A 27,540-nucleotide genomic window follows, 5' to 3' on the forward strand; every position below is an offset into this window, starting at 1 on the left:
CCTCACATTTGTCTGCCGCACTGTGGTGACACGCCTTCCCCGTGCCCTTCCCTCATCTCATTACACACAAGCGCCTCTTTCCGGAGCTCGCTGAGCATGGTTCCCCGCGGAACTCTTATACTTGGGTGCCTGAAAAATGTCTCAGCAATTCCGCTTGCGGAGGCAACACGGTATAACAGGGAGAGTTTGGGGCTAATGTGCGTAAATGTGCTTTGCTAATGGTTAAGATAACACATAAATGTAAATTTTTCTTTTACGAGCCAGGAGCCCAGGGTACTAGCTCCCACTTCACTAATGATTGTCAGCAGGTCACTTTACCTCTCAAAAAACGGTTTCCTTATTTGTGAAACTGTAGCATTTATTTGTTTATTGGTTTATTTTTAAAATATGTTTTTATTGATTTGAGAGAGAGACACGAAGGGAGAGGGAGAGAGAGAGAAACATCAATTGGCTGCCTCCTGCAGGCCCCCTACTGGGGATCGAGCCCAGAACCTGGGCATGTGCCCTGATTGGGAATCAAACCAGGGACCTCTCAGTACACAAGACAATGCTCAACTAACTGAGCCACACTTGCCAGAGCATTAAATATAGTATTTAGCTAGATGCTCTCTAAGATCCATTCTGGATCAATAATGACCATCATCATGACGACAACTTGATATTTATTGCATGTGCGAGACAAACCAGGGCACTCTTCTAATCCTTTCCCATGTGCTATCTCATTTATTCCTCAGAACAATCCTATGGGAGTATTACTATCATCATCCCTATTTTTCAGATAAAAATAAACTCAGGTGCAATGACATTAAGTGGCTTGTTCGAAGTCATGCAGCTAAGAAATAGAGCTGGGACTTGAACCCAAGCAATTGCCTCCAGTGCCTGCGCTCAGCCACTGTTCTATACTGCCCTGTGAGTGTATTTTAATAATGTGCTCTATAAAAGCAAAAACAGACAGACAAAAAACCCAAAAAACTTGGACTTTGCCAACATATCAGTAAACATGGCCAGTATTAAACTGTGGCTTTTTAATGATGCTGGCAGATTTATCAAAATCCATTTATGTTCTTGTCCAGGCTTCTTATGCCTAACACGGGACAGTTGGCCCCTGTAGTGAAAGAGGAAGAGCTCCTGGCCAGCCCAGGATTGATCCCTTGACCCTGGGCACTTGATCATTTGGAAATGTTTCACTTCCCAAGCTTTTGACAGATATTTACCAGGCTGTGCTTAGAGGACCAGGCCTGAGGATCACCAGCACTGCCTATGGGCAAATAGCATCTTGCCATAGCTTCACTTGGGAGCCTTCAAAGGAGAAAAACAACATTCAAAAGAGGCAGGCTTCACTCAGTACTCAGAGATGGCGCAGAGCACCAGCTTTAGGTTAGCTCTGATTTCTACTGTAGCCGAGCATGTTTTTCATCCCCCGAATAGCCTTGCCCTGCTGCCTGCCAACCCCATGCCCACTCACCCCTCCAGAAGAGCCACCCACATTGGTCTCTCTCTCTTTGAACTCATAGTATCATCAGCTTGGCATCAGAATTTAGTGCCTGATTATGCACTCTATCTGTTGCTTTGTGACTGTTTCTTGTGAAGATAAGTCTCATTTGCACCAACAGGTTCCTTGGAGAAACTGAGGCATATTTCTCTAGTTTCTCCATAGCAGCTGGGTCAGCAATGTACTGAGCACATGGTTCTGTTACTAATAGCAAAATTATTTGCTGAACTGGATTGAAAGGAAAAATTGCACAGGGACCATCTTCTGAAAAAGCCTTTAGAATCTAGGAGTCTTTGTAGAAAAGGGAACCCTTGACCACAATATGTGTGGGGGCTCCTATGGCTCTAACCCACGCTTGGTGTGGCCACCATTGACATTTCCTCAGGTTGTGAACATCAACAAAGGCTTTTAAAGAATAAATTGGGGAGGACACTGTAACTGCCAGCCATTGCCAACTCAGTTCCAATCAAGCTGGTAGAAAACTAAGGGGAAAGTCGGATCCCCTTGGGAATCTTCTCAGGAATGAACAAAGGCCAGGTCTGAGGAGAGAGAGTCACTGACAAGATGAGGAAGGCAGGGGAGTAGAAATGCCCCCCCCCCCAAAGGAAGTGAGGGAGCCCATGGAAAATGTTGTGCTATGAGGCCAACCTTTGGGAACACCTCTTGAGTACATTTCTGTGAGGACATGTGTCTATGGGCATTTAAGACTTGCCCTTCCTGAAGCAGGAGACACCACAAAATAACAGTGTGAGCAGCCAGGGCTGTCCTTCTGTCCTGGTCTGATTAGGTCTTCTAGGTTCCAATGGCATAGTGACGTCTTCCTGTGCAGAGCCTACTTTTGAATTACCCATCTCTTTCTGCAGACATGCTATAGCCATGGTTCTCAAAGGGGACTTACGGAGTTGAAGGGACATCTGAGCATCTTTCCTTCAGGAAGTCCCCTATGGTGGGGCACTGAGAGTCTGATCTGCCCAGCCGGATGTGTGCCGAGTCTCCCCTAAGCATGCATGTGCTCAGGGCAGGGTGGCAGAGGGGAGAGCATTTGATGGCTTCCATCAGAGTATGCGTGGGAGTGACTGTGAAACAAATGTAGGCAGTCCTGAGCCAAACGTCCATCGCTGTCCAAGGCATCTGCAGCCACATTTATACTTGGCTGTGATGAAAAGGGGCTGGCTTGCTCCGTCATGTCTTCCTTCACTGCCCTGATCCCCAGCAGGAGGAAGGGGTTGCCACTGATGTCCTTCCTAAGCATGATTGGTTGTTTTCCTTTGTAGATTTTATGTTTTGGCAGACAAAAGTCTGGTGTAAGGAAACGATCATTTAGGAACAAAAAAAGCTCTTTTGTATGTGACATTTAGGACATCAGGCAGAATGGTCTTTCCAGATGAAGTTGGCTGGCGGTGGGAAGCCTGGTGTCTACGGGTCATAAAGCACCGTGTGTGTACATATTTCCTGCTGACAGGCCCTTACTCTGCAGGCCAACCCCACGTGTTAACGTCGGGACTTCCTCCTGCACAGGGCGTTCAGGTCTTCCTGCGAATCACCCTGCCCCTGGCAGGTCCTCTGGTCGAGGTAGGAAGGAGAGTGTGCTGACCTCAGCACCTTCTCAAATAATTCTATTTTTCAGTTGGCTATTTCTAAATGTCTACATTTTTCTTCAAAGCAAGAAGAGCAGGTAGAACAGGAGGAATTAAACAGCAGCCAGTGACTCATTTAGTTTTTTCCTGGATCCAGAACTTGGAGTTTGCCTGGGATTGAATCTAGCCCCACTGCACGTTTAACAAACTTTCTGGAATACACAATTGGGCCGAGAGAGTCTCAGGTCCCCACATGGCAGCAGAGGTGTCACAGTATAAAAGAGCACAAATATCAGTCAAGTCCCAGAAAAGGAGCATGTTGTCGGAGTGATGCCTGTGAACGGAGACCTCTGGTCCTCTCTGCTAACCTTGTCATATCTCCCAACCTGTTTTTCCCCCTAGGGGATTTCTATGATCTTTTTTTGTCATAAGAAAATATATTCATGGATCATCCTTTTAAGCCCAAACTGGAATCACCTCCCAGGGATTTGGAACAAAGACATAGTTTGACTTTGGGGCGGGAGGAGCAAGGATGAGAGGAAGAAAGGATGCTTTTTTTACCTTTTATTGTCTTTCTTTTAGGGAGAAAAGCTACAGGGAGATGGGGGGGAAAAGTGAGCTTGTCTGACCAACCTTTTCCCCAAGATAATGGGCAGCTGTAAATCTTGATTGAACAATGGGTAAAAGAAGTCCAACCACTTTCATTGAGGCACATAAGTAGTATAGCATTATGATCAGGGACTTAAATATTATTTCTGTTTATACGCTTTATAACTTTAGGTTGGGCGGTGTTTGTTCATTTGTTTTACTTTTTAATATATTTTTAATGATTTGAGAGCGAGAGGAAGGGAGAGGGATAGAGGGATGGGAACATCAATGATGAGAGGGAATCATCGATCGGCTGCCTTCTGCACGCCCCTTACTGGGGATCGAGCCCACAACCCCGGCATGTGCCCTGACCGGGAATCGAACCAGGGACCTCTTGGTTCATGGGTCGATGCTCAACCACTGAGCCACACCGGCCAGGCTGGGTTTGGCAGTTTTTAAATAAAATGTATGGCAACGAGAGGAGATGGGAAATGCATGTTTCCATTCTTAAGTGGGAATCTTAAATAATATTTATTCAAAATATATCACATTGGGGGAAAAAATAGTGTATTTTTGGAGCTTCTCTGCGATGCTGTCTGCAGGGTCCCTAAGTCAGAACTGCCTCAGTCTAAAAATATTCCATAATTCCGATGCTAAGAGTTTTCGGTCTGCGGTAGAGGAATTGGAAGAAAGACATCAGAGCTGCTTTCGATGATAGGGACAGCTATTACACCAGGGATGATCATATGTTCTCTATTCCCGATGACAAAATAAAAACGTGGAATCAAGGGGAGCTATAGTTAGATGCAAGGAAGAACCAGCTAACGGTGAGGCTTGTTAAGAATGAGGGGCATTTTCTAGTCTTTCTAGAGCAGGTTTTTAGATTAGAAGACACTGATAGACTGCAGGGCCTGCAGGGAAGTTCAACCTCAGTGCAAGGGACACACCAGGTCTTCCAACACACAAAGCGATCAAAAAGGCACACGTGCTCACAAACTCTGGTGTCAGGAAAAATCATCTGGGGAGTTCGATCTGGTGAATTTGGGGTGGTATCTGGAAACCTGTGTTGGCTTTGAAGCATGTCAAGACTTGAGATGCACAAATGTAGTGGTCAGGCCTCTGACTTAGGTGCCGGGAATCCGCGTCCCTGCCCTGGTCTGTTACTAATTCATTGAATGATCCTGTCACATGGCAGCTTCCTTACCTGAGGAATCCATTGTTCATTGGGTCCTTGTAGCCTATGAGATAAGAGCTTCGGGAGGTTTTGTAAGGTAGAAAATCACTTTACAAACCTGATGGCATATCCTCTTTATCAAATTTAACATCCCTCATTAATCACTCTCCCCAGTTAATCAGAGAAGGCCTTCTCTTCTGCCAGCTAATTTTGCACATGGAATTTCAAGTCCACAGATATGAATTAGGAGCTTGCCTTATGTGCCGGCCGTAGAACCCAGGTCAGCTACTTCCCACCTCTGTGATCTCGGGCAAATGGTTCGAATCATCTGAGTTTCTATACCCTCATTTGTAAACACCTCCTTGGTTGTCATGAGGGTACAGTCTGTAAAGTCCCTGCTACCTTACAGGAGCTGGGTTCTTTCCCCTACAAATCTTTTCCCTCCTCTTTTGCCATTGCCTTCTACTTTTGAAAAGAACTGTCTTATGACAGAGACTAACGTCTCCATTTGGGAAAAATCAGGTTAGTAGAAGTCTACCCAGATTTGAAATAAGCTTTTTACTTTCTCCAAAAGCTCAACAGATTTCTCATTTAAACACATACACACACACATTTATCCAGAAATAAGAAGGTGTTGCCAGGGACACACTTCCCTTGGAGCATCTCCAAATTCGGCTTTATTGAGAACTCAAGGTCTTCCAGCAGACAGCACACATGGAATTCCAGGAGGCTCCCCTGATGGTGTTAAAAAGCTAACACAGGTATATTCGGCGGGGTCTTTTCTGGCCTAGGCTCTGGAATGCGTTTTGCACTCATTCTACTATGACGACACTTAGGGAGGAAACGGCTTGTTGAAGCCACAGTATCAGGCGGGAGAAGAACTGAGCCATGTTTTCGGTGGGCCTTTAAGGTTACAGAACGTTTCATCCATACAAATCCCCTACATCAATGGCAGGTGCCTTTGGGAACATAGGTTTTTGTTGTTCTTGTTTTGTTTTGTTTCCTTGGAAAGTCCTTGTTGTTTAAAGTATGTTGGTGAATTTGTAGCCTGTTACAGGCAAACTGCTGTTTGCAGAGAGAAGGCGACACCCAACCAGAAACCACCTACTATTTCTCTCAGTGCAGACAAGCTCAACACGCTGGGAGAAAGGTCCTTGAAGCTTCACCCTGAGAAGATCTTTGTAGGAGGTGGTGGCACTGCCATCTGACAATGAACTGAGCGCCTGGGAGGTTGCTTCTGAAGGCATCCTCATATCCCGAATGCTTAGTGGCAGACAAATCCGGTGGCAGAGGCTGGCCAGTCCCTTCCCTGAGTCTGGAGATGTGACAGTAATCAGCCTAAAGTCCAAACTCCCCAGAGTGACACATGGGGCCCTTCCTGAGAGGCCGCCTCTCCAGCTGATCCTTTCCTCCTCCCCTCCACACTCACTGGGCCCCTCACCACCAGTGCAGTTCTGGGGGAACCTCTGCTCTCTGCTCCACCGTACAGTTCACTCATAGTATTTGTTTACATACATGTCTTTCTCTCCCGTAAAACTGGGAGCTCCTGGAGATAGAGTTTCTACTTTATTCATCTCTGTTCCTAGAACCAGCTCTTGTTCAAAAGGGCTCAGTAAGTGCTCACCAGCTGACTGATTGATTGAATAAATGAATGAATCCTTTCAGGGAGCTTCTTAAAAGTAAAGATCCCACCCCCCTGCCCTGAAATCTCACAACTCTACATTTGGGGGAATGGACCCATAGTACTTTACATTTTCCTAGAACCAAGGGGTATTTGAGGTTCTATTTCCTAGAACTGGGAGCCTTGGTGACAGATAATCCCCTGAGTTTATCTGAGCTAAACACCCTATCCAGTCTCCTACCATGGATATAGGATACGGTGGACTGACTGTTCATGACTCTCCCCCAAATTGCACACGTTGAAGCCCTAACCCCAATGTGATGGTGTTTGGAGGCAAGGCCTGCGGGAGATATATTAGTTATGTCATGAGTGTAGGGGCCTCATGATGCACGGAAGGCCCTCCCAAAAGAGAAAGAGACACGAGATCTAGCAGGGAGGCAACCACCTGAAAAAGAGCCCTCACCAAACAGACCAGCCTGCACCTCGACTTCAGACTCCCCAGCCACAGAAGTCAGAGAAATTTAGTTCTGTGACTTAAGCCACTCAGTGGATGGAACTTCGTGATAGGGGTCTGAGCTGACAAAGACAGAAATCGGTACTGATTGTGGGGCGCTGGCATAACAGGTATCTAAAAGTGTGGGAGCAGCATTGGGACTGAGTGATGGGTAGAGGCAGGAAGAGTTCTGAGGCCCATGATGAGAAGAGCAATACTGTCCCCATAGGACAGCTCAAGGTGTTTCTGGTGAGGCCCGGAAAGGGTGGGAGCAGCTGGCTTGCTGGTCTTCCTGTGAAGGCTGAGATCTGCCTGCAACGCAGCTTCCTCCACAGCAAGGCCCTTCATCTGCATGTGGGGAGAAATGGAAGGGAGGAAGGAATGGATCCTGTTGTGCTGGTGGCAACGCCTGGCTTCTGGGTTCCAGCTTTGAAAGGAGGAAAGGGCTCTGGAGCCAAGTTGGCATCTGTGTGTAGTTTGGAAAATAGACAATTTAAAATGGAGAAACTTCCTGGGGAAAATAATCCTGTAAGAGTCAAAGTGGAGAAAATTGAGAGAGGGCAAGTAAGGGAGCTTGTTGATGTTTCAGAGAGAGGCATTCAGTTGTGTTCATTCGTGGGCAAGCAAGCATGAAAACAGGACACAACACCAGACAGTACAGTCTCCAAAGTGCTCAGACACTGCTCCTTTGCGGCATATTTGAATCACTTAGGGAAACTTCTAAAAATCTTAAGCCCAGAACATGTCCGATATAAATAAAATCAGAATCTCTGGGAGGAGGACCCAGACATCAGTATATCTTAGTTTCCCAGGTGATCCCTCTGTACAGCCAAGTTTGAGAAACCATGCTGAAGATGGAGCACGAGCTCTAACTGGAAAAAATCTGGGCTGCCATTCACTGGCTCTGTAACCGTGGGCTATTCCAGAGGTTTTTGTAAGTCTCAGGAAGGGGACTTTGTATCCCCAATGATTAGATTAATGACTAACACACAGAATGTACCAAATAAAGATGTGCTTATTTGAATGAATAATATATGGGGAGTTAATTAATAAGCTTATAAGTATAGATAGTAACAATACTAATTAATTACTAAGTATAGCGATGCTTATTAATAATACCGATGAAAACTAATAACTAATGTAGTTATTACTAATATTAATATAGTTCAGCGATCACGTCAGTGACGGCGGTTGTGGTAGAGAGAGCCCCAGTGTTCAGCCTGGTGGCTCTACAGAATGACGCTCTACCATGTTTGTTAAATTGATAAGAGTCTTGGGGGCGTTGGAAGAAACAAGAGCAAAGCTTTCTGCTTCACCTTGAGAAACTGCCTACTTCGTTGCTCCGGTCTCTGTCCATCTGTCTATATACCACTGAGATGCCAAGCCAGGAAGCCATATGGCAGAGGGTCAGGATGGTACAGAGCACCGGGGAGGAAGGAGGGAGAGGGAGAGAGAAAATGGAAGGGAGGGTGAAAAGAAAACAAGAGAGGGAGGTAAAGGGCCTTGGGAAAGAAGGAAAGGAGGCATGTGACATATGACAACCCTGATGACAATGTATATAGCAGACGTGCAGAGGGTGGAGAGTGGCCAAAGAGACAGTGACACACTGGACGGGCCCAATGCTTCAAGGAAATGAGATGACAAGGAAGGTTTTGTTTTGTGATGATTTGAAGGCCCCAGGAGATGGGAGCAGGGGAGAGAAGAGGTTGGACTTGTAAAAGGGCCTGATGAACATTAAGAATTCAGAGAACAGGGTATGTAGCCCACCAAGAGCATGTCAGGTTTTCCTTTTCTAACACTTTGAAAGCCTGGAGGTAAGTTGTCTCTCATTCCTGAAAAAGCCAGGCAGGCAGCCTCCCCGGGGCCAGCGCTGACCCGAGCGCTCCACTGCCAGCCCCACGAGCTCTTTCCACCCCCCAGCAAACATGATCAGACTTGATGAGGCTTGTTACAAGCACATAACATGGGAAGCTGCAAAGGGTTGGGGGGAGGAGATAGTGCTGGGGGGCCGAGTACACTGCTGGGAAAGGGGTGCAGGGGTAGGAATGCGGGGCACAGCCTGGACTTGGACGGCGTTGGAACCCATCACCGAGCAGCTGGCAGCTCCTGCCTCCAGGGCCCAATTTTGAATGTTCACACCTGCACTGGCTGGGACGGAGGCCCTCCTTCTGCAGAGTTAATGGAGCAAGCAGAACCCAGAAATGCTTTTGGCCACAAAGATAATTTCTCTTCTCCTTGGCCCCACCTTCTCTCCTGGCAGAGCAGGTCTCTCTCTAGCTCCCTATCAGCTTCTCTTTCCAGGCCCTTCTGCCGCTGGGTGTGCAGATGCCCCAGCAAGGCAGCCTCAGAGAGGCCTGCTCCAGACACAAAAATTCCAGCACTTTGTCCCCATAGTTGAGCAGCTGGGTCTCCACCCCTTCCCAATGTACAGACCCAGAATTAGTCGTGATGTGACTTTTTGTTTCTACTTAACACACGCTTGGATTTTTCTCCTTACTCTTTTTGGCTTCCCCTGGTACATTCTGCAGAAACAGCCTGGGGGTGGATAACTGGGCCTGTCCCTGGAGCTGGCATTCCTGTGGCTCTGTGCCCCTCCTAAAGCGACAGGCACAAAACTTGTGCAGATCATTTGCTTGAACTCTTTCCCAGAGCAATGGTGCTGGGAGTCTCCATAACCACGGCTCCCCTCTCTACGGTGCTACCACTTGTGTATGCACACACGCACACACTCACACATGCACATGCACACACACAAACATGCACACATCCAGGTGAACACATGCTCACTCAGAATCTTGCTGAAAAAGACCCAATTAGAGCATGCAAACAGGTCTCATGGTTTTGAACAATGTAGGAGATGGGTGCCAGGTAGGTTCAATCCAACCCAGGCAGAGGTCTGAATAGATGCTTGAGACCAATCTGAATACCAAGGAAGGACACTATGTGAATGTTGTTATATAAATTTCCTCTCCTACTACCGCCCGAGGTGGTTAGATGCTGTTTCCACCCAAGCAGAGTTCCTTAAGCTCTCCCACTAATGCTGGAAAAACATTCACTTAACAGGCTTGTCCAAACAATTCCCTTTTAAATTCAGATCTGATGAACTGCAGGGGGAAGCAGAGCCCCAGGGCTGTCCGCCTCAATGCCATCACTCCTGACAGGGCCCAGAGCCTCCTGCTCACCTCAGTGGTCCATTAAAAAGCCTGATGGGGAAACTGTGTCAACGGCCAGGTTACAGAACCAGGAGGGAAGCAATTAATGCCTTCCCCATGGCTCCTGTCTTCTCTGTTCTCTCCTTCCCAACATCCACACAGCACACACACAGACCCAACGCCACCCCGGCCTTCGCATCGATGCCCTCCGCCGGCTCTGTCTCTGCCACCCGCCCACCTTCGCCTACCAGTTTCCTTAGACAATGGCTCTCTCAGAGTCTGCCGTGCAGGAGAAATGCTTTCCCACGTGCACCACGCACTCATCCTCCTTCCAAGATCATAGCTGCACTCACGGCCTCTTTCTTTCCATCAACACCCTTTTGACCTTTCCTCTCTCTGACCTTGAACTTGCTCCCATCTCCCTTTCTCTCTGTCTCTCAGAAAGACATCTCTGCCTCCCCTTTTCCCCCCACCCTCCCCTCCACCACTGTTTTTCTCCCTCTTCACCTCTCAGCAGCCAAATCAGCCCCCTTCCTTCCTGGCACTCAGGAAGCTTCTAGCAAGGCGGTCTTGGAACTATGTCGCTGGTCCACCTCTGTCACGGCAGCCCTCTCCTTCCCACTGAGCTAGACCACCCCCCCTCTTAAAACCCTGACTCTGGAGAATGTAACAAGCTCCTTGGGGGATATATGAGGACTCAGCCAGTCACTTAGAAGGGAAGCAAACTGCCAAAAAAAAAAAAATCTATTTTAAAAAATGGCTAGTTTACACAGGAACCTAATTAAAGAAAGATCTAGTCGGTGGAAAGTAGTGGGAATGAAGGCAATTTTACCCTGGGTAATGTAGGTTTCTTGTCCAAGAGCCATTTTCAAGTGCTAACGGGATAAAAAATGACATTGAGGGGAACACATCTGTGAGTACCTAATGCGTACTTCATGAGGTGCAGCCACTGTGTCCAATATAGTCCTCACTGCAGCCACACGGGATGCATGCCACGTGTGATTAATTAGCCAGAGATTACCTATACCATATGATAGGACACATTCACTATGATGAAGTTTAATAACATCGCACATCACACTGTGATTAATAACACGTCCGATGATTCAGATACGGCTGTGCCGCGCTCGGAGTCAGTAAGAAATGGAAATCACTGTAACACATTTTACACATATTTCCATATATAACTTTTTTTTTCCTATGGTATTTCGAAGAGTTGGATGTAGTCCCCATGTGATTGCTCAAATGAAAACCCCATGCACATCAAGTTCCCCTGGCAGGCTGGCTTCCGAAAAGAGCACCATGAGCCCCGCAAGGATCACGCAGCGGCCGAGGGGCCGCGCGGAGCGGGAGAGGGACCAGGAATGCCCTCGCCGCCTCTTTGCAGCAGGGCCCTCGCTGCACCACCACAAAAGACGCACAAGTACAAATAACAGCTCGGTGCTTCTTTTCGGGGAAAGTTTAAATGAATTGACCAGCCAGAGTTTAAGACACTCGCTAGAGCAGGGATAGGCAGATAGCAAATCTGCCAGTGAAGAGGCGGGCCGTCCATTTTTTTGGCTTTGGGGGCTCTAGGGTCTCTGTTACACCTGTCCAACCCTGTCATTCAAGTGCAACAGCTGTGCCAGGCAATAACCAAAGGGCGGAGCTGTGCTCCAATAAAGCTTTATTTATGGACGCTGATACTGGAAATTCACGTAATGTTCATGTGGCACAAAGAGTATCCATGTTTTGATTTTTTCAGCCACTGAAACAGACAGGAACCGTTCGCAATTCCCGGCTCGTAGGGAAGGCGGCAGGCTGGCCGCGGCGCCCGGGCTGGGGCTGCAGACCCTGATGTGGGAGGTTCTGCTGCAGATGTTCGCTAGGTCCCGCCCGCCCGCCTTCTCCCTGCACCTCTCCACCGCCCCCCTCTTTCCTCTCTCAGCGCCCCGCTTCTGCCTGCCCCACCTCCAGCAGCGACCAAGGGCTGACACTCTCCCTGTGCCAGTGGAGTCCTTGTTCTGCTTGTGTTCTTGCTGTCATCTAGAGTGGGGATTTCTGTTATTTCTTTTAGAAAGTGCCGCTTCTGGACACCCTTGTCAAAGCAGCTGCTGCTTCTCGCCTGCAGAGGACAGGAGCTTTCCGTTCCTGTTCAGGAGCGAAAGCCTTCGTATTACTGGTGCCTCAGCATTGGCGATGCTGCTTTATCTGTTCCTACAGCACAACCAGGCCAACCCTTGGGGCGTGTGTGGAGTGGAAAGGGGATCTGGTCAGCCATCTGAGCTCCGGAATGGGGTCTCACAAAGCATAGGGTACACCTTCCCCCCACTCCCCAATGCCATTTCCCTGCTGGGATCTCCGGAGTCCACTTCGACATTCACTCCGCACTGGTGAGCTGGAGGCAAAAGGGAGACATTCAGAGGCCGGCTGCATCCGTCGCTGAGCTTCTCATCCACGAGCACACAGCTGGAATTGGAAGTGGGCCTCCAAGGGTGTTGCATATGAGCATTGCATGGGGTACAATTCTGCCTCAGGCTAGTCCTGACGTCTACAGGCTATAAGCATTTACCAGAACTAAACGGTATGTGAGGGGCCAAGCAAAGTGCTCTATTACCCCCAGTTCACAGAGAGGGACACTGAGGTTTAAAGTCAGGAAGTAATATGTCCACAATTGGAACGTGAGATCCAGCTGCAGCAGAAAATCAAACCGACTTCTCTCCATTACATCTTTCCTTTCTGTTTCAGGAGCCCCATGTGAGCTTTTCCTTTTTCATTCTTACTCGGTATTCTTGGGTTTCTAGAGCCATACCACTTGCCAAAATGCAACAGCACCAGCTCAGTTAATGTCATCCTCTGAGCATCGCCCACTTCCACCCCCAAGTTCTGGGGTGGGAGAAATCAGGCTACACCTAAAACAAGCAACTACAGAGAAGTACACATTGTAAGTGCAAACATGACATCTTGGTCCCGGCCCTGCTGCCGCCCTTCCCCCGTGACCCACGCTCCCTGCTGAAAGATACAAGCAAAGAAACCAATCGGCGGCATGGGGAGACTTTTGAGAGTGGCGAAAGTTTGAACATGTCCATAGCATTTTAAATCTCTCTCCATAGCCAGATACCACTGCAAGCCCACACTCTCCCTCCAAATAGTTATTTTTAACCACAGCAAAACAATAGCAGCATAGCTGTAGGGATGGGCAGCCATGAAGGGCTGCACCAATCACCGAGCAGCATCCCTTGTCCCTGCAGGCAGAGGAGCAAAGCATCCTATTTTTTTTTTGGCACGAAAAGCTCATCCCTCCAGGGACCTAGAATCCATACCAGTATTAAACAATTGGTCAAGTCTACTAGAACTGTTGGGAAAACAATAATGTCTTACTACTCTGCAGTGCAGTTGCAAAGAGGTCAGGACGGATGTAATAAAAGCTTGCATTATGCGGGCTAAGGCAGGAATCAATATAAAAAATTAAAAAAATTGATAGGTAGAAAGAGGTAATGATCAGCCAGTATCTAGTTACTTTGAATCAAAATACATGATCCTTTGACCAGCAGCCAAGACTGCCAAGATGCATCCAAGAGGACCCCAGGAGGAGTTCGTCATTATATCCCTCTAAAGCAGGGGTGGGGAACCTTTTTTCTGCCAAGGGCAATTTGGATATTTATAACATCATTCCAGGGCCATACAAAATTACCAACTTAAAAAGTAGCTATGAAAAAAGGTCCTAGATTTGTAGAATTTCTAGTTCTGCCTGTGGTTGCCTTCGCAGGGCAGACCAGATGATTTCGTGGGCCACATATGGCCCACAGGCTGGACATTCCCCACCCCTGCTTTAAAGCATGGGCTATGTTAAGCAAAGGTCCTCAAATGTTTCATGAACCAAGTTATCAAAAGCCAACTATTCACCTTGAATGTTCTTTAGAAAGACTGGCACATACGATGGGTTTGGAAGGCCCAGTACTTGGGACTTTGGGGTGGGGAGATGGACATACCCAAACTGCAACTTAAAAGACAGGCGCTGCAAGGTCAGCTGAACAGGATTATGCCGAAGCAACTCTTTAAAGAAGTGGTTCTAATGTTTAAGACCCAAATGAGATTACTTCGTAAGCTCTTCATGCTAACTGTTTCAATTGATTCCAACCTTTCAGGGCCACTAATGAAGAAAGTGTTGGCATGGACTTGCAGGCAGTGAGAGTTGTCCAGGGCCATGGCCCTGGAGGAATGTAGCACTGCTTACTGCAGATATACCCACTTTCATAACTTCAAGTATTTTTCCAATCGGCACACATTTATTTGAACACCTACTTTATGCCAGGCTCTGTAGTAGGGGCTGGAGAGCCAAAAAAAAAAAAAAAAAAAAAAAAAGGCATGATCTCTGCAATCAACTATAAAATCTAATAAGGAAACTGACATGAAAATAATTATAATACAACACAAATTATGTAATATCTATAAAAAATGTACAGCAGAATTAATTAGTACTTGTCTCAAGCTCATGAGGTTACTTAGGACCAGATTATTTAATAAAATTTAAAAGGACAAGTGCCTTAATCTTCCAGGGAGGTCAGAGAAGTCTTCTCAGAGGAGATAGCATTTTTAAGTTTCCCAAAAAGACATGTAGGGCTGCGAGCATCCCAGACAGAGGAGACAACATACACAGGCATGGAGACGTGAGAAATGCAACTACCAGAAAATCAGCGGCTTCCTGAGGAACTCAGCAAGAAAGTGAGAATCTCCGCTAAACAGTACCTCCCGCTAAGGAGACAAGTGTGATTCTTAAAGCCAGGGTTGCTTTTCTCCAGCGGGGAGGCATGGCCACCCCAGCCGAGCGGCTGCAGCCCCCGTGTAACCTCTCTCCACCCCTTCCTTGCGTGTTCTGCTTCCTCACCGTGCCAGCCAGTGAGCCGTCCTGGTGGCGGAGACAGGCTGCGCCCTGGTTTTCCAGCCGGTAGCCAGAGCAGGCCAAGCAATGCTGCCATGAGACTGGCCTCCCTCACAGCCTGCATCACAGCCACGACGGAACACTGGTCGAGGTCCTAGGGTCCAATCGCGCCCCCCTGCAGCCATGTCCAACCTTCAGTCCTATTTAACTGCTATTTCTGGACCAGGAAGGCAGCATTCTGAGACCGTGTGTGTGATGCAGTGGATTAGGAGAGAGGAGGCCCAGGGATCTCCGTGGGCCTGACACTAATTAGCCACAGTTTTTCTGCCATGTCTCTTAACTTCTCTTGATTTCCACAGTTAGAATGGATGGTTTGGAGTAGGCGACTCTCAAGGTTCTTTCCAGTTCTAAGATCCTCTGAGCTATTGCTACTCAGGAGACATGGTGGCTTCTTAATCGGACAGCGGGTTTTAGAGGAAAGGGAGTGCTGGCCCATAAAACAGTGACTCTGCATGTTAATGTGCTGTCTGCTCAAAGAGACGGGCTGCCCAGAGTGAACCCCATCTCTTTCCTCCTCTGGTTCCCCATCTATCTCTAATAAGGTGAACAGCCTTGGCCCCAGAGATGCAAGCTGGGCGGGTCTGGGCTGACCTTTCCTCATAGCCCCATGCCTCTGGGGAACCTGCTGCTTTTGCATTAATGAGTCATGAATTTTCCTTTCTTTTTTTTCATTTTCTAGTCCTCTTCGGAAATACACTGCTCCTTTTTCCTTATGGAGGCTCAAAAACAGAAGGAAAAATAGAAGATTCTTCTTTCATCCAGAAAGGAAAGGGGACATCTCTTACCTAACAACCCCATCTCATTCCTGGGATGAGAGTAATAATTGCTTTAATTAATTCAATTTCTGACGGAGAAGTAATTTCATTTCTTCCTTGACTGGACAATAATGTCTCCAGCAAAGCAAAGCTTCACTAGATAATAGCAGGCAGGGTGCTGGGTCAGACCAAAGAAGTTCTTGCTCTCTTGGGGCCTGCTTACTCCCTGCTGGGCAGGGAAGGGGACTGAAGAAGGGCCCTGGGGATGGGTGTCCCACTCAAGGAGAACAGAGCTGGGCCTGTGTCAGAGACCAGAGGCATGCCCAAGTCCTTGCCTCAGGGGGGCCTGGTGCAGAGCCACATTCATCACACAACTGAACGGCACATAACTACAAATGCAGAGAGAGTCAGCTCCTCTGTGGCTTTTGTATGGTCTAAAACTCCCCTGGCTTGACGCTTGCATGGAAGTTCAGGAAAAGCAAAACAAGTTGAAATTAAAATAAAAGCCAAGGCTTCTTTTGCTTCTGAGGGATGTGGACTCTCTCCGTAATCACCTTAGTCAGCTACCTACCATCAGTAGAAAACAGGTGAGCTGGAAGTGCTGGTGGTTTAAAAGAGAAATCATTGGGGGTGGGCGGGAGATGAGATGGTCTCGCTCCCCAGCCTTAGTTGGGGACCCCTGGAAAGGACACGTAACAATGAGACTTTGAGACCGGGAACAGTGAGGGCAGTTTCCCTGAAAGGTCCAGGCAGGTGCAGCCCTGCCAACAGGGCACAGGACTTCTTCCTCAGTCACAAGAGCCTCCCACGGAGAGACAGTCTGCCTTTTCAGATGGTCCATTACTGGAGGATTACGATTTTAAAAATTAACTACACCCCTTATGAGAGGGACCAGATTAAAGGCAATATGCTGCTTTGTTTTCCTGGGTCTCTTCCATCGCAAACAAGGCTCTAAAAATGCTTTGCAGGACCAAGTCATGAATCATGCAGGAGAGAGCCGGAGAGTCCAGACAAGGGAGAGGCAGGGTAATAAGCTCCCCAAAGCACAGGGAGGGTGCTCATTGGCAGGAGCTATGGAAATGTACAGAAAGACAAGGGAAGGAAAGCTGAGGGCTGAGAAATGGGGGAGAAGGGCAGATTTGGTCATAAGGAGCAAGGAGAGGGGCCAAGAACCTCATCCTGTGAATTGTGAAGTAGTCCTCCAACAGGTTTGGGGCATGTTGGATGGTGGGCCTGGAAGGGCACGTAGAGACCCTGCACGCAGACACAGGCTCCCCAGCCTTTCCTTCTGGCGCAGAGACCATCAGTATCACAGAGATGAGAGGTGATCTCAGTCTTCTGACTCAGTCATCACAAAAGCAAAACTCCAGAGGGCCCAGGCCGGCCATGGAAGTGAACGAACTCGGCTAGGGGTAGGACAAACCATCTATCTGGGTCTCACGGTTGATGAAAATACAGATACAGACAACTGTTTCTCTACCATCAGGAAATCTGCAGCGTGAGAAGATGACAAAATGTCACTGGCACGCAGCCTCAGCGTCAGGCCAGCAGCGTGGCGGACAGCTCGGGATGACGGCGGGGCCACACTACCTGCAACTCCCCGTCAGCAAAGGAGACGGAGTGCCCGGGGCTGCCACACCTGATTCTCTAAACAGCCGTACTAACTTGTATACGATATCTGCCCATTTTTAAATATTCTAGTGTTTTAAAGATACAAATAAGACACCTGGGCAGGTTGCATTCAGCCTGTACGCAGTGCATTTAAAATCTTATCTGGCCCAACATTCGCTCATTTTATAGATGAGGAAAGTGAGGCCCGTGGAGGAGTGCCTTGCCCTCTGCTACACTGTGAGTTGGGGGTCAGATTACACGCAGAGCCGGGGCTCCCCAGATCCAGGCTTCCTGGTAAGAAGTCTCCCCGGCTCTAGGCTGTTTCTCGGGGTGTCCTAGTGTCCAGGAAGCGGTTTCAGCCTCGTGTGCTGCCCTCTGGCCGCCAGCAGCAGCACTGCACCCCCGCCCGGAAACATCCTGTGCGCCTGATACATCCCGCCTGCCCCAAGGCGACAAAACCAAGCGCCCCCCCATTCCTTCAGCACCTGTAGTGGGCTGAGGAGCGCCCACGTCACCCAAAGACGTTAATGCCCTAATCCCCAGAACCCGTGAATGTTCTGAAGGATATCTTATTTGGAAAATAAGGATCTTTGCAGATGTCATTAAGCTGAAGATGTTGAGACAAGATCGTTTTGACTGTCCAGGTTGGCCCTAAACACAGTGACAAGTGTTCTTACAGGAGGGAGGCAGAGGAAGACTAACAGACAGAGGCAGAGAGTGGAGCGATGTGTCCCGAAGTCAAGGGGTGATGCAGCCACCAGAAGCTGGGAGAGACTTCCCCTGGCCGCTCCAGAGGAAGCGGGGCCCTGCCAACACCTTGACTTCAGACTTCTGGCCTCCAGAACCGTGAGGGAATAAACTGTATTGTTTAAACCACCTAGGGTATGGTAATTTGTTACAGTAGCTACAGGAACTGAATAGAGGTCTCTCCCTTCTGCCAGGGAATAGGAATTTCCTGTGAGACTAATGACAATAACGACTACCATTTATTGATTACTTCATTTTTCCAGGTCCATATGTTTTTTTCTAGAACTCATACAACTCTTTAAAATGAGTATTCTCTCCTGCCCCTCTCCTGCACCCATCACACAAGCAGGGAAACTGAGGCACAGAGAAGCCACATAGCTCCTAAGCAGCAGAGTCAAGATTTGAAGGCCATGCTCTTTGCTCTTACCACTGAACTCCCAGGAGAAAGCTCCTGTAATACAGCAGTGAATTTCCATAGCTCCAGGAGCTGCAGTGTTGGGACAGAGCAGTGCAGACTTCTTCTTTTTCTTCATTTTTTTTTTTTTTTTTTTGACAATGGCCAAGTTTCTGAAAATTAAGATTTTAGGCTAATTTATTCCAATATTAAAGAAAGAGTTGTGCCTGGTGCACAGATCTGTGGGCAGACACCCATCACTTTCAGTTGCAGGCATTGCTGAACTGTATCCTAAGATGAATCACCACGAGGAAAAACCCTGACTGTTCATGCATTGATAAGTTCATTTTTCTCAGACCTCTGGGAACAACCACCCCACAAATGCATAAAGTCAGGAGAAAAATGACTTCACTCATACGAATAGAGCAGAGGCAAACCACAGGTTGACCCGAAATGGGATCCTGTGAGGTTTACCTACAAATGCTTGAGGAATAGATTTTGATCCAGAGAAATAGGACCTCAGTGTGGATTTTAAATAGTAATCCTAAGTACTTAGATAACTGCAGTTAACCTCTTTGAGGTTAAATGTTACAGAGGCAAATCTATAAAATGTAAAGGTGGAAAGAATATATACAAATCATATAAAATAGTATGTGGCATATACCTGGCTCTCAGTATTTAATAGTTATTCAACTATTGTTATTGTTGTTGCTAATTGTCCTTGGCTCACCCCCTGCTTCATGATACAAAAATTTAACTCAACTATTTTGCCAGAGAATGTCACAAAAATTATCCAATCACCAGTTTAATTTCTCTTTTTATAGTTATAGAGAGAATTGTAATTCCACACCAGAAATAAGCAACCTTTCAAATTATCCTTTAAAATAACTTGTTGCGCGCACACAGAAATTCCCTCCACGTATAACATTCTTTCAATTGACTTAGAGATGTGAAGGCAGACTTGTTAGAGGAAAAAAAATCTATAAAGGCTGCACTCATTCATCCACCGATATTTATGGAGGAACGTCTCCAGAATCAATGCAAAGTACAGTAATTGCCCTGAGAGCTATGGGGAAAAGGCTGTGGGATTATAAGCAGAAAAACAGAGTCAAGTTTGTTAATTAAAAAAATTGTGAATTTAAAAGAGGGAAAATTCCCTTCTAATATGATGTGGGGTTGGAGGAGGGGGTGATGAATGACAGGGAGGAAAGCACAGCAGAAGGAGGGGCTTTGCGAAGGAGGCAGCCTTCTAGTTGAATCTTCAAGGAGAAGTCGGATTTTGACAGGGGGAGCAAAGGTCTTCTACACACAAAGATAGAGTCTGAAAAATTCTATGTGCCTGTGGAAAGCAGCAAATGAGGCTTTGATGGGGCAAAGGGTATATAAAAGTGAATATTTGATTTACTATTGGAAAGGTAAACAGGTGAGGCCTCCAATATGACCTGAGCATTTCGAACCTTATTTGTCAGATAGCGGATGTCTCTCACATCCTTAGGAGAGAAGAGAAGTGATCAGAAATGGGCATTTCATAGCAGGGGTGCAGACTGTGTCAACGGGAATGGAGACAGACCAGACAGGAGGCGAGGCGATAACCGAGGTGAGAGGGAAAGGAATAATTAACTAGCCGGGAGGGGGTGGGAGACAGAAAGGGACAGCTAAAGGACACTGAACTGATTGGCGGTGGTGGGCCGAGGCTGCTGGGAGAAGTCGAAGATGATTCTGGAGTTTTAGATTAAAACGCCTAAGAAAATCTCATCTTCCCTGAGTAAGGAACGTGGAACAAGGGCAGGCTTTTCTGGAAGAGTTGGTATGCCGATTTGGGGATGCATGGAGGTGCCCATCATGCAAATGAAATCCAAAAATAATGAAACATCTTTAGTTTAAAAGAAAGTTTGGCCCTGGAGACTGAGAAGAATATAGTTCTGCATAAGGGCATAGTTGCTGGCCTTGAGAAACCTTCAGATTACTAAGAGGGAACATAAAGAAAAGAAGGAGACAGGGACAGGCCTTTGAGGGCAGCATCTAATTTCATGGGGAGAGTCCAAATGACCCCCAGAGAGATAGGAAGAACATTGGCCCAATGTCTCTAAAGTCTTTGAAAATGAGAAAGGTAGAGAGACTCTATAGACAAGCCCTGAGAGAAAGCTGTGCTCTTGCCAATGCTGCTTCTGTCGCGAATGCCTCCCCCGGCCCCACGTAGCTGATTCCGAATTATCCACGGGGCTCAGCATAAACGCCACCTCCTCTGTAAGGCCATCCTAAGCTGTGTCCTCAGGAAAGCGAGCCCTGCCCTCTCACTCCACACCACCATCGCTTCAGCGTGGGCTCGAGTCGCAGGCATTCTCCACCTGCTTGCCGGGCGCCAGGGCTGGCAATGCAGGCCCAGAGGAGGGGCTGGTCTCGGGCAGCAGGAACGATACTTTTCTCCTAAGACAGAAGAACAGGGAAGACCTCTAGGCTCAGGATCTAGGATCTACAGGCTTTTAAAAAATATTTGAGACAAAACACATTTTTTTAAAACTCTAACGTATGTAAAGAGAGAGAAAAGTAAATGTTTAAATATCCCTAAAAGTCATTATATCCAGTAGCCGACTGTAATTCAAGCCACCGTCTGTCATCACGCATAAGCATGGTGTAATGCGGGATGTGGGTGCATTACACACACCCACAGCACACAAACACGTTGGACATGGTCCGAGGTGGTGCATGGAACAGTCACAGTGCATGCTTCGCAGGCCCTCTGTGCCGGCCACTTTATTTTACAACGCTGAAATAAAGGTGTGAGGTTATAGCGAAGACTGAGAAACTGACCCCGTAAAAATGGGCTCTTCCTGGAGCCTGGTGATTACCTGCGATCCATCCTTGTGATGACTGACCCAAGGTACGCCTGCTAGTCGTGTCCTTGACCTTCAGGAACAGAGAACAGGCATCTCTCTACTGTCCTCACAGTCCAGTGATCTCAGCCTAACCCTCACAAATAAGGATTTAATTATTATAAAATGTAAGTTATTAACAAACAGATGTAGGCGAAACAAGCTCTCAGTATCCTACAAAGGGTAATTAGGATGTTTTTAGAAACAAGCTGGGACTTGTCAGACAACTTGCTAGGCAACTTCCAGCCTATAGCAAATCTATATACTTAGTTTTGTAGTCTTTATAAAATACATTAACTAAATAATAGCACTATGACTGCTGAAAAGATGCGATGCCAGGATGAAGCCCCAAGGGGATGTCTTAGCGGGGAGCAATCAGGTGAAAGTAAGCAGTGACTTTATCCTTAAAAAATTTCAGTGGAGTTTTTAAAATTAATTTCAAATTTAAAAATTATTAAAGATGGGGCTATATGCACAAAATATAACCTCATTTATGAAAATGACAGTCCCAAATCCTATTTCAAACCCAATTTTCAATACATGGAAGTTGTTCGTGAGCATGAGTTATATTTGGATATTCTCAATAAAATTACCACAGTCTGTGGAGAAAATTAACTTTCTGAAGTACCCCATAGGTGCAAAAATTATAGGCTTTTAAAAAATTCACCTGCAATGTTCCGAAATATATTGCTGGGTATTTAAATAAAACAGGCATCATATATATTCAATGTATATCAATTTAAATGACCTATAGTTTTTAATATAATTATGGTATGATAATTTTATAATACATATCTGACATCATACAATGTCTCCTCATATGCATCTTTCTCTCTGATTACCTAAAATGAAAAAGCTCCCTGGTGTTTTATTGATGTGTCTCAAGGAAGAAAAAGGCAGGGGCAACTGCCTTTCCCAGCAGTCAACCTCCGCCACATTATTTGCAAATTTTCATCATGAAATTGCATTTACTAAGAGCAGCAGCCAGGAAGAGGGGCAGGACAGGGTGCGTATCGCAGGAAACTGAGGAGGCGAAGATACATCCAGAGCCTGACTTACCTGGAGGGGCAAATATAAGGCCATGCTTAATTTTTGGAAAAACCAAGCATTATCTCAACTTCGTGTGAGTTTTTCTGGATATAAAGACGTGTCTTGGAATATCTCCCTTCTCTGAAACCACACCAGAGTCGAGAATATATGCCAGCCTCCTCGAGCTGCTGTGGCGTTGGCAGAGAGACAGTAGCCACGCAGAGTGACAAGGACAGTCAGGCCGGCTGGCAGTCCGTAATTGCCTTATTTGCACTTTAATGGTTCTCTCCGCTGACTTCCATTTTGTAGGACTTCTATTAATGATCAACAGGCTATGTACAAGGTACTCACTGTGCTTTTAAAACTTTTTAAACTGCTTAGAGCCACTTACACATTTGGGAAGAATTCCATTTGCAGAGATGAAGCTATTACATTAATTGGGGGAATATGCATTTTAAGGATTACATGTTAATGAGACCAAGTAAAATTGGGTCCTTTGAACAACTAACCGACGAGGCTTGCGAAGGCTGGGACTCTAGGTACAAAAGGAAGTTCTTAATTGGGTGTTATTTGCATAATTGAAGTAATTCTCTTGAAGCTCTGCCTCACTCGGACCCTAACGCTCATCGGCCCATGGAGGAGGGTCTGCACGTCTATCAGAATTATGACGCCCCTTGACCCTGCCTTTGTTCTACTTGCACCTCCAGGTTATCTGGTTATCTGCCCTGCAGTGGGAAGGGTGTCCCGATATATTAGATCCCTGAGAATTTTTCTCTTGTGTTCAGTTCGTGCCAAGACAGAGTCAGAATCATTTCTTTCCACAGTCTTGATTTCTTGAGTATGTTCACATAGCTCAGAGAAATGGTATGGAAGGGGGGCCAAAAGTGTGGACCAGGTAGGAGTTAGGAGAACAGGTGTTTGACCTAAGCCTTGTGGCTACCTAGTTGTGTAACATTAATCAGTCGTGCCCCTGGCCAGCCTTCAGAGGACCCCAGGTAGAATGACCAGAGGGAACAGGGTGAGGGCCGCGAGAAAGCCGCCTGGAGCAGATTCCATGAAACTACTTCCTAAAGCTCAAAGGTGGCCAAGCTCATCGGAGGGTAGGTTTGGGGAACCATGCTCAAATTATTAGGGTGAATCATATGAAAAGACTATTGTTCCATGACAAAATAAACGGCCTTTTCATATGGCTATCGAGTGTGTTTTGCTGGAGTGTCCTGAGTCTCCTCTTCAGTAACAGGGTCCAGCTGGGTTGGGAGATTAGACAGGCCTTAGAGGCTCTAATGCTGATCCCTTCCATCCATTCTGTTTCCTCTTCATCAAATGCTGGTTTCAAACAACTTTTCAGGTGAACGCTAGTAGAGCATTTGATAGCTTATGAACTGTTTCAGCATATTTACTCTGATTGGGTTCTTACAGCCCTATCAGAAGAAAACCTACTATCATTCCTTGGCTTTGAACACATGGCATGATCCTATCTATTCTCTCACACGTGGTCCATTCCTTTTCCAGCTTCTTAACAGGCTTTTCTGTGTTGGCTTCTTGGTGAAGGGTGAGTGTTTCTCGAGGTCCAAGCCTCATTCCTCTTCTCAGCCCCAGAGACATCGTCCCGTTGGACACACGTGACCTTCACATTTTCATCGCACACCTTGACCTTTTCTCTAAACTCCACTTCTACCGTTCAAACTGCCCACTGGACACTTGGCCCTTAATTTTTCCAGCACTACTTCAAACTCAACAACTTTATAGCCAAATTCATCATTTCCTTTCCCTCCTCCCTTCATCCCTTGTGGCTCCTCCTTCTGTCTTTTCTAATTCAGTTAATAGCGTCAGTATCCTCCCAGCAACCTAAGTTCAGTATGTTTCCATCGCCTGGACTCCTCTTTCTCCCTTGTTTTCCACATTTCATCAGTCATCAAGGCCTTTCGATTATTCCTTCCTAATTTCCCTCCATCAACACCATCAGAGAGTGAAGGCATCACTGGACAAGTTACCCATTATCACCTGAATACACTATTACTTCACTAGCCCAAGGAACACTGTGGTAATTTCCTCCATGTCCCGAGTCATTTGTGCCCTAGACTTTCCCCTTAGAGTGGTAAGAACAGTAAATTCAAGAGTGTCAGGTAAAAGGCAGGCAAACCAAAGCGCCCCTGGGGCTGTTTGGCCTGTGGTTGCTGGGCTGGGGAACTGAGGTAGAGAGGGGCTTTGTACAGTTTACTTGGGGGAATCCAGACCCTAACTTTGCAACATTAAATAAATGGGAAGCCCCAAGGACTTCCAAGGAAGAGTAGGAAACTCTACAGAGGAAGATAGATTTGGCCCTGAGATTCCAATTTGCTACAATTTTCAAACATTATTTTAGCCCTCAGGACAAAGAAAGTGATACATTGCAACTGTCAAAAAATAAAAATAAAAAAACTCGACTCCATTTTCTCTATTTCTTCTTTATGAGAAGAGGCAGGGGTACAAATTGCTAATTTCAGGCTAGGCAAAGGAGGAAAACAATGTAACATTTTTAAAAAGTAAACTCAATTAATTAGATGATTGGGAACATAGTACAGATGTGAGCATGGATGCAACATAAAAGGATGGTCACCATGGAGATGTTCCCCCATCCTTAGGTTTCAGGAATTTGTTACAAAATTGTCATAATAATCAAGTAATCCTAAAAGGCATTAAAGACTATAAGGAAAGATTAAATCAGTGGAGATAAGGGCTAACTATATCAATGATGTGTAAGTTATCAAAACCTTAGATGTCCCAGCAATGACTGGGGCCCTCATGCCCGGGCAAGTGATTCCCGAGGGGGCGATAAAGCACCGAGATTCACAGAAGGGAAATTCATAACGGACGGACTCAGATTTGAGAGTTTTCCTCTGCCAATTACCATGTTGCTTAAATTTTAGACTTCAATTTCTTTATCTCTACAAAATGGGAATTAATGGTAATGCATACCTCATAGGTTGTGAGATTTTAATAACATAATGCATAGAAAATGCTTAGCTTTATTCAACTTTAGTAGGAGCTCAATTACTACCAATTTTTATCAGTGTTACCATTTCATTTTCATGGAAATAGGCACCGAGAAATCAAGTCAAGCTGTAGACAGTACTATTGATTTAGACAAGTGCTTTTTAACCTAGAGCCATGGCTACATAGATGGAATATAGACAGCGGTCGGTGAATGCCACTCTATAAGTTGGTCATCGATTTAGTAGATGAGTTTAGAGGTCTTTTGTGCCTAAGCACAATAATTTAGAGTGTTTGGAGGAACCTACAACAAGTTTTGGAAAATCATCGTCCCTGTGGGCCTCTTACGTTGCTGAATGCTAAGGGAAACACAATGCTTGTCAGTCCTAATAAGCCTTAGGGTTCGTGTCACACTAGACAGAGAGCGTGGTTGGTGTCCAGCCAGAGGCAATTCTTCCCAACATCTGGATCAATGCTGATGGTTCTCAAGGCAAAGAGCGCTGATGCCTCAATACAACCTACTTGAGCTGCAACAGAAAATTCAAAGGGTACCCCAACAGGAAACGTAACCCAGAAGAGAGAGAGGGAAGGCCTTCTCCTGTGTTTCCTCCTAGTGAGATGGAAGGGATGGAGGATTCTCTCCAGGGACAGTGTTGTGACACCAAACTATTAATCATCCAACACTGAGCAGAGAGTTGGAAGGGAGACCATGAAACCTAAGCATTACATAAAGAGAAGGCCAGCTTACAAGAGATTAAAGAACTTTCCGCAAGTTATACATACATTTATGTTATTATTATTTATTTCAGAGATCAGAATTCATTAAAGATAAATGAGCAGTTAATGGGCTACTTTGTGTTTTATTTTTGTAACATCATTAAATTTGAGAGTGGGTACATGCCTTCCCTTAAGGATGCTGGGAGGCAAGATGGTTTCAGTTTTTTGTTTTGTATTTTTGTATTTATTCTTATTGTTCTTTCATTAGTAGTCAATGAATTATTCCTAAGAAACTATCAAAGGCACCATTGGTATCTGGGTTCCACTTTTCCACTAACCTAGCTCAAGTGTAGAAAATGTCATATTTTCTGGAAAGCTTCTTTTTTTTTTTTTTTTTTTTTTTACCTATTTCTTCTGATCTTGATTGACCTCAAACAGACTGCTCCCATCCTCCAAGGATGGTTAGAAGAAGTGAGGAGAAGTTTGGAGAAGTGTTGTGGTGGTAACAGCCCCTCCCTGCTCCTGCCCAAGGCTAGACGCAGGCGCTCCAGAGAGCAAATCAAGGCAACACCACACCTCCAGCTCCTTTGCCTCACACACAATCACTTAAATCAGCTTTAAGTTCCCTGAGGGTAGGACTAAGGTCTATTTTCAAGTTGTGTTCAGGATCTAGCACCTTGCTTAATCAATGTTAAATAGTAACAGTGCATTTAATTGGCCTACTTTCAGAGCATCGGATTAAATTATTCTGCTAATTAATTGGTTGATCTCATATTTCACTTATATTGTCAGGTTATTATTTTTCCCTTTAGGGCTCAAGACACCACTGACAGTTCAAATACTTTTTCATTAATTGCCATGTCTGAGATTCCGCATAATCTTATTATAATTATTTTGATACCATATTTATTGAGGACCGGCATGTATGAGGAGCGATTAAGAGCAGAGAATTAGTTTTTAACTCCCCTCACTAATATGCACATCAGGTCGCTGCTCAAAGTGCAACGGAAGGTTTACTTCCTGGGCTTGGCAGAGGAGGACCTTCAATTAGGTTAATTGGTCAGTCATTAAACTAGTTTCATGTAGGTGATCAAATAGCATTTTATAACATTGGATCAAGTTTGTTTTCACCCGCCAAACATTTCCTGTTAATTGGTACATCCTATCTTTCTTAGGTAACTATGACATATGACTAAACCAACTACTGCACTTTAAGAGGGAACTAGGCAGACTGGTAGCTTTCAAAAAAGAAAATGAAGCCAGAAAGAAAAGTTTAAACATCAGCACAGGTCAGATGGTTAAAGGAACTGTGAGTATTTAGCCTGGAAAACAGAGAGGAAGTGGGACCTAAAAGCTACAGGCAGCGAAAGAGCTCCCATAGATACGAAAAGGGTTGATGTCACGTAACAGAGCAAAGTCCAGT

The sequence above is a fragment of the Miniopterus natalensis genome, chromosome 19, assembly GCF_054644295.1.
Source record: "Miniopterus natalensis isolate mMinNat1 chromosome 19, mMinNat1.hap1, whole genome shotgun sequence".
NCBI lineage: Eukaryota > Metazoa > Chordata > Mammalia > Chiroptera > Miniopteridae > Miniopterus > Miniopterus natalensis.